Below are 8,627 nucleotides of genomic sequence, written 5' to 3' on the forward strand. Positions count from 1 at the left end.
TGGGAGGAGTCTGAGGCTGTGGGTGGTAGCCTCGAGAGGCTGCTCACAACCTGACATGTTTCAGATCTTTTGACACGGTCATGCAAGCAACAGAAACTTATATGGTTTTTAGTCTCCCAGGTAGCAGGGAAATGATAATGTGGGAGGATTAGGGGAGAAAAATGAGTTTCTCATTTTTTTATTTAAATTACTTTTGAGCTACTTCTAGACTGCAGCAGAGTTGATAAACCACCCAGTTCACATACTCAAACCTCCCAACTCCTCCACAGCTCAGCCAAAGTTTCCCAAGGACTTGTTTTACTCAAGTCACAGCTCAGCTCACTCAGGTGGTGTATGTGAAGGGACAGGTCTGTGTGGTTACAGTGTTCATGGTCCAAGAAGACAGGTGAAAGAGCACAGTCTGCCTCCTGTGAGAAAGTCAGACTAATAAACACAGGAGAGAGACTGCAGGACTCGGCTGACTGTGCCAAGCCCCTAAGCCAGCTGGGACAGCATAAGCGGGTGACAGAAATCTTCCCAGAGGAGGTGACAGCTCACATCGTGTTGAACAGTGGACAGAAGTTGATCAGGGAAAGGAAAGACATCGCTGACAGTCTTGGCTGCATTTTCCTAGATGGAAGATTATGCTACAGAACAATGAGGTTTGGAAAAGAGAGGCCAGTGGCCATCCCAAAGCTTCCTGGAAACTGTGAGGCTTCATTCTGGGATGGGAGGGACGCCATTGTTAGCATAATAAAGGGAACTCCCTCTGGGTTTGCATTAACAGAAGCAGGACTGAACCTAGTTTGCCACTTTCTCTCCAAGTGACTCCAGTCAGGGCTACCTGGCAGGGATAAGAAGTGCAGTGGAACCCCTACATGTAAGGACCAAAGAATATGTAAGACTCATGAGAAAGGGGTAGGCCAGAGGAGCTAGGGAACTGGATGAAGACAGTGAGTGAAAGCCAAGGCCCGGCAGACATCGTGTAGCTTGGACCTCTGAAGAAGAGGGTCATGGAGGAGAGGAGAAAAGGGGGCGCAAGAAGCACGAGTGGGCACAGCTTGGGTGGGATGCATTTCATGGATGGAAATATCCCTTGGACAACCAATACAGAAAAGTAGAATTCTGCTAAAAAGCAGGGTAGAAAGACACACTTGGGTGCTACCGGAGTGTAGAAGTCTTGGGTTATGAGGAGACATGATGGCTCCTCAGTATCTAAGGGACTCTGGAAAATAGACAAAAAAAGTTAGGTCGGTGAGCAAAATGAAAACTGTGAGAGTTCTGGGGATCCCAGCCTTTGTGCAGCGGCACAGGTAGAAGCCAGAGTTCAGACTAAGTGAAGCTGGGAAAACAAAAAGGAACAAGGATATAGACTCCCGTTTTAAAAGGCCCAGTGCCAGTGTGTGTGTGTGTGTGTGTGTGTGTGAGAGAGAGAGAGAGAGACAGAGAAAGAGAGAGAGAGAGAAACAGAGAGAAACAGAGAGACACAGAGACAGAGACACAGAGAGATAGAGAGTTAGAGAGAGAGAGACAGAAGAGAAAAAGAAAGAGAAAGAAAGAAAAGAAAACAGAAAGAGAGAGGAAGAAAGGAGGAAGGAAGGAAAGAGAGAGAGAGAAAGAGAGAGAGAGAGAGAGAGAGAGAGAGAGAGAGAGAGAGAGAGAGAGAGAGAGAGAGAGAGAGAGAGAGAGAGAGAGAGAGAGAGAGAGAGAGAGAGAGAAATCAGTGTATTTTAGGAATGGGCCAGGCCATTTTTTGCCTAGAACACTGAGAGGCTCTCACCCTTCCTAATGTTGTGACCCTTTAATACAGTTCCTCATATTGTGGTGACCCCCAACCATAAATTACTTTTGTTCTACCTCATAACAGTAACTTTGCCACTGTTATGAGTCATCATGTAAATATTTTTAGAGACAGAAGTTTGCCAAAGGAGTTAAGACCCATAGCTTGAGAATTGCTGACTACAGAAATGTTACCTAGCTTTTGAGAAGCCCAGGGTTCAATCCCCAGTACTGAAAAAGAAAATTACTATATAGATACACACTAATGTGGATATATAACTTTTTTTATAATGTTCTTCTACTTCTTGTCCAGTGAGAATTCTGGGTCTAATCTAATCTCAGATAAAATAGCAAATATTAATGTATGAGGTCCAGGAATCAATATTTCTAGTGTACATGGTCTGGGAATTGATACTCTTGCTATATGTGGTCCAGGAATTCATATTCCTGGTGTATGTGGTCTAGGAATAGATAGCCCTGGTGTATGTGGCCCAGGAATAGATGGCCCTGGTGTATGTGGTCTGGGAATAGATGGCCCTGGTGTATGTGGTCTGGGAATAGATACTCCTGATGTATGTGGTCCAGGAATAGATGACCCTGGTGTATGTGGTCTGGGAATAGATAGCCCTGGTGTATGTGGTCTGGGAATAGATGGCCCTGGTGTATGTGGTCTGGGAATAGATGGCCCTGGTGTATGTGGTCTGGGAATAGATGGCCCTGGTGTATGTGGCCCAGGAATAGATGGCCCTGGTGTATGTGGTCTAGGAATAGATAGCCCTGGTGTATGTGGCCCAGGAATAGATGGCCCTGGTGTATGTGGTCTGGGAATAGATGGCCCTGGTGTATGTGGTCTGGGAATAGATACTCCTGATGTATGTGGTCCAGGAATCGACACACCCAGTTGCACTGCAACACATCAGAAGCTTTACTGTAGCTTTCCCCTTTGTTCTCTATAAATCCTACCACATGAACATTTTTGTTCTGCCTCTATTCAAGCTTCAGGGAAACTGAGTCAGAAATGGTCTCTTGTTCATCCAAAGCCTCCTGCTGATAGCTACACATCTGGAATGTGGCTCTAGAAATTGGTGGCAGGTGCTGGGGCAGGTGCTAGGGCCTTGCACATGATAGATAGGTGCTCTACCACTGAGCCACACCACCCTATTCCTTCTAAGCTAAGGCACTGATATCCTGGGGTGAGGGGGAGGCTGTGTAGTGACATCTCCATAGAGATCTGTTTTCCATCAGTAAACTGTCAAAGCTAGGCTGGGAGGCCTCCATCTCAGATGCATTTGATACAATTTGCAGTGAAGAACTAAGTAGCCAACTGTGGAAGCCAACCACTGACAATCAGGCTATGCAAAAATCCAACTATTTGAATTCTTTCCTCTCTAATTCTCATCTATACACATGAGCACACAATCCTATTCTTTCCAAACTCTATTTAAATCTAGGAAGAAATGGGTTGGTTTTAGCACCATAAGTGGCTGGCTCAGCATGTTGGAGCCTTTAAGCTTAAGCACAATACCTTTCCTTAGCAGTTTCGAAAGAACTCATCCAATAAAAGGTTTTAGATTTCTTTATATCAGCCTTCTTAGAATATTTAAATTTAAATTTTTCTGGGCATGGCATACATACCAAGTATCTTGTAAATTCAGAGCTTGGGATGACAGAGAAGTGCAAGGCCACCTTGGGCTTCATTCACAGTGAGTTCTAGAACAGGTCTGGGCTACAGAGTAAAAAGACATTTCAGGGCCATCTGGTTTTAATTCACAGTACAATAAAACAAGTATAATATCAAAAGTCTTGGTTCCACAGTGAGTTTGAGGCCAGACTGGACACTATGAGATCGTATCTCAAAGAATAAGTAAATGAATAATTTCTACCTTAACTTCCTTTTGCTTTGTAGTGTGCAACGAACGGTGAGCACGTCCGAGCACTTCGCTGGTAAATTTTCACAAGATGAACACACCAAGGAAACAGCACCAGGTGACTGAATCCTTTGGAAAATTATTTGTTCTTTGTTCTCATAGTTATAACGCTTACTTGGTTAATTCAGCTCTCTATCTCAGAGTGAATTTAGAAGGGCTAGCTAATTATAGCTTTAAATCTAAAACACTTTGACAAACTTGAAGTAGGTAGAGAGCTTCTTAAATTGATTATAATGTCACATGGTTTCTAACTGAAATTATTTCACCTGGGAGAATGTCAAACTGTCCTCATTAGCAAATCACAGAAGAAATGTGTTTGAAATTCGACTTAACTGAGACTTGTGAATTTTTAAACTGTAGGTGTCTCGTTACCTGAAATATTCCTGTTTAGATTCTCTGAGTCAAACCCCTTCCCTTTCCTCCAGCAATGCAAAGCTCTGTGTTGGAAACATTGGTTGTCTCACCATAAACGCCATGGACTGTGAGTTGGCCTGTCCTCAGCTGCCACAGGTCCCCAGCCTCAGTCCCTGGTTTGCACACATTTACCACTGCTATGTAGAGAGCCACACTCAGGTTCAAACGCCATCCATCCAAGGGCTACCCAAGACTGCTGTTTGTAGCCAGGATCGCCAAGGCTTGAAGCAGCACAGGTAGGTTCAGCACTGGTATGATGAATTTAGCAACTAGTGCTTCTCCTACCTCCCTGGGTAGGGGTGGAACAAAGAAGTGAGCCTCCTGGAAGAGACCAATGGTAGAACAGAGTCTCTGACATAAGCTACAAGAAGAATGACACAGGATTCCCACGCCCAAACACAATGGTAGGCTGGGAAGTTGGCTTGCCTTGCAAGCATGAGAACCTAAATCTATTCCCAGAACTCTCATGGAAAAAGCCAGGCAAGATCATGTTTGCAGTTCCAGCACTGAGCAGGCAGGGACAGGTAGGTTCTTGGAGCTTGCTGGTCAGATAACCAAGGCTACTTGGGGAGCTTAAGAAAACAAAAAAACATAGACCTGAGGAATGACACTGGGGTTGTCCTTTGGCCTCTACACTTGTGGGTGCACACATATGCACATATAACCCACCGCACAAACTGATGTCAATGGTGCATGAGTTATCATAGGATACTGACGTAAACCAGAGAGTAATGATACTCCTTGAAGCACATGCAGGTCTCCTTTGCACTACTATATAAATTTTGTTGTTTGTATTCACAGCCTGACTGAGGCAGTATGAAGGGCTGTTTCCCTTTCTGTTATGGTCTGGATGTGATTTGTCCCCCACAGGCTCATGTGTTTAAACACTTGGTCCCCAGTTGGTAGCACAGTTTGGAGAGAAGTTAAAAAAATAAAATAAAAATCTCGCCAGGCAGTGGTGGCGCACACTTTTAATCCCAGCACTTGGGAAGCAGAGACAGGTGGATTTCTGAGGCCAGCCTGGTCTACAGAGTGAGTTTCAGGACAGCCAGGACTACACAGAGGAACCCTGTCTCGAAAAAAAAAGAAAAAAAGAAAAGAAAAAAAAGAAAAAAAAAGAAAAGAAATCATCTCTTAAAATAGTTACATGGTTTGGAACAAAATTCAACCTAGATCACTGTTTGCAGGAGATCGTGGAGACTGTTGGACATGGGGAGAAGAATAATGTGAATTCTTTCAAAAGCAAGAACAAAATCCTTTTAAAAAATAAAAATAAACATTTATTAGTTAAAAACACTTAAAAAAAATAGTAACATGGTTTGGAACAGCAGTCAATAAATATCAGAAGCATTTAGTTATAATCTAATAGCTGGCAGTAACCATCACAGGTAAGGTACAGGCATGCAGTTGGAGCAGCTCCCATGTTTGGCCAAAGCCTCTGACTGAGGGCTTGTGCTGCCTTCCGTGCCATCAACCAGCTTATCTCTCTTGTTATTAACACCTTTAAGTTTGTCTCTATCCCTCTCTGTTTCTTTATGTCATGAAATCTGGTTTGGGGATTGGTCTCAAAATCCAAAAGAAGGCTACTCTGAATAACAAATAGGCAAACCATTCACCTGACCCTGGTGAGGAGAGTCCAGTAAGCAGACATCCAATAAGCAGGCTCCTTCTAATGGAACTCTTCAGCTACTTAACCTATGTCAATTACCAACTATCTATTTTTGTCTTTGGCTAATTTTCACAAGGCACAGATAAACTTGCTTAGAAAATCACTTCATCTCAAACAACTGTCTGACTCTTAGCAAATTATTAATGTTCTTCCTATGAAAACACACTTTTATACTTCCTTGGATGCCCAAGTTCCATACTATACTTGGGCCAAGTATAGTATGCCCAAGTACTACACTTGGATGCACAGTATAGTGCTAAACAATGTGTTAACTAGGTAATCAGTTCTAGTAGTGTTATGAAAGTCAGACCTTTAAATTAGGCCACCATTGCACACAACAAGCAAAACAACTATCCAACAAGGGTGAACCTCAGAGAGAGCAATATGAGTCCTCTCAGGGTCCTAATTCCAGCTTCTTCAACAGAGACCCCGGCTCCATCTCTTTTCCAAAGACCTTTGCCCCAGGATAGCTAACAATACATCCTGCACAAGTGGTTCCCTACAAAACATCTTGGATTATGTCCTTGTACTCAGAGTCAACCTCTTTGTAGCACCTCAAGAAAATATCACTTTACACGTCTTACAGTGGCAATTATTCCCTTAGCAGAGTACAACACTCCTGCTGAAGCAGCTCCTGTGAGCCTGTGAATAGAGGGAAATGAGGAAGCTACTTGTGGATGCATGTAAATGAGCAAGGTGGGAATTTCATTGACCTTCTCAGACAAAGCGCTCTTTATAAATCTTGAATACTGGTATTACTGAGCATTTCAAATGCAAAATATGCACATATCTGTTTTGCTCATTAAGATGTCTGTTCAACCAAGTGTGCAGCACCTCATTTAAATAATTATCTAATGGAGTACATCACACTTCTGTGGTGTGTCTTAAGGGTATTCAATCAGGAGAATCTCTAGCATACTTAGGGATGTTTGTTAATTAAAAGATCTGGAGACTAAACTGTAGTATGTCCAGCTTTGGGAGAATCCTCAAAGTTAGGTCAATAAAGATGATTGTTATCACTATTTCTCATGAACTACCAGTGCCATGACCTATCAGACATTCACACATGCCCTCAGCTAAACAGGGGTAGCTGTGCTGAAGAGGCCACTTTTGGAGAGCCACCCTGGCTAGTCTTCCGCAGCAGGGCTCTTCCTGTTTGTCTAGCCTTACAAATATCCCTGAGGACCTTTTCCATTACTGCATCCAAAAACAAAGCCAAACAACAAAACTCACGAGTCTCTAACTCTCTGGCTTATGTAACACATTCCTCACCCAGGTTTAAGGATAACCTCATTTTTCATCAAGAGAACAATAACCCACTTTAATGAAAAGAGAAGAAATTAGATGTTGTCTGTGCTGTAATTTGGTGTTCACATTTTTTTCAGCAACCCCCAAACAGAAAAATCAGTGTGGATTTCAGCAAATTGCTAATTTTCAACTCTTCATAATAAGTGTGTCTGGGGAATTTAAGTTAGTTTAGAAAACAATTATAATAAGTCTAAAAACATGTTGGATGCACCAGGTGAGATTTGTGCATTCGGTACACACTTTCTTAATGCCAACCAGATTCAAAAAACCGAAATCACAGGAAAACTAATACAAACTGTCCCCAGCCCACTCAGTCTAATGGGAACACAAATATAGAAATATATACCAAAGTCTAGTGTTTGGTGTTTGATAAACTCTTCTAGGAAAGCCAGAGGAGGTTGGCAAGGCTATTTAGACTCTAGAAATATCTACTTAAAGAAAGTGTGTTTAGACTATTTCTGCAAAGCAAATCAATTATCAGTTTTGGGAAAGCTGGTGGGGAGGGTTGGATACCCTGGAACTCAACTTTGTAAACTAGGCTAGCCTCAAACTCAGAGATCAGCCTGCCTCCTGCGTGCTGAGATTAAAGGTATGAGCCATCACTGCCCAGCCAATTATTACTCTTTCACTTCAAGTGAGGGCTGAGTGCTGGGATGTAGCTCAGAGGTAGACTCTTCAGGTATATGAAGCTCTGGTGTAAATTCCCAGGAAAATATAAAAGAACATGAAATTAAAAAGCAGTTGAGGTATACTCAGTATTTTGTTTTATTTTAAGGATTTATTCCTGGAGCTCTTTGAGCATCTTGGTTTTCAAACAGGAAAATGAAATTCCCCAAGGCACATGCTCTTGGCTTCAGGGTCTCCACCCAACTCTTTGCTTCCTATTAGTATTAACTGCAGACTTGGTCATTAGGTTTAATACCTTTGTCAGCAGCTGGTTGGCTGTCTTCCAAAGGGAGCCACTTCTCCAACTTCCCTTATGGGATTACTAAACTTCAAATTCTCCCTGGCCAGCAACTTCTTTTGGACTTTCAAATAACAGCTCTAACCATACACAACCTTTGTGTTGTTGCAGTTGAATGAGTGGCCACATTTTCTTCTTCATTTTCACGATTTTCTAGTCACCTGGTCTCCTGCGTCTGACTTAAATTGTGTTGATAGTGGGATGATGCTCTAGGACACTGGCACTCCTAATTTCATCTTAGATACCACTAAGGTCATGCTGGCTCTTCCTCTTGATGTTCTTAAAGAAAGATTTCCCCTAGATAAGCCAGATAGCACAAACCTCAGCAACTGAGATACTGAAGCCAGAGGATAGTTAAGCTCAAGTCCTGCCTGGGCTATGCATTGTGTACAAGCACAGCCTGGGCAATTTACTGAGACTGTCTCAATATTTAAAAATAGGAGAATAACTGAAATATAACTCAGTAGTAGAGAGTTAGTCTAGTATGTGTGAGCCTCTAGGTCCAGTCCCCAGTACCAAAAAAGAGAAGAAGAAAGAGAAGGAGAAAAGGAGGAGGAAGAGAAAGGAGAGAGAGAGAGAAAGACAG

General features: G+C 42.7%; 1 long non-coding RNA gene across 1 annotated transcript in view; it reads left to right on the plus strand.

The window, feature by feature from the left end:
• The first annotated feature begins 790 nt into the window (after positions 1-790).
• LOC116097690 overlaps positions 791-8,627 on the plus strand; it is an 11,051-nt gene continuing 3,214 nt past the window's right edge. Inside the window, exons 1-2 of the long non-coding RNA XR_004121521.1 lie at positions 791-859; positions 3,665-3,744. This is a non-coding gene — a long non-coding RNA (uncharacterized LOC116097690). The remainder of the gene's footprint in view (positions 860-3,664; positions 3,745-8,627) is intronic.

The sequence above is a fragment of the Mastomys coucha genome, unplaced genomic scaffold (genome assembly GCF_008632895.1).
Source record: "Mastomys coucha isolate ucsf_1 unplaced genomic scaffold, UCSF_Mcou_1 pScaffold2, whole genome shotgun sequence".
NCBI lineage: Eukaryota > Metazoa > Chordata > Mammalia > Rodentia > Muridae > Mastomys > Mastomys coucha.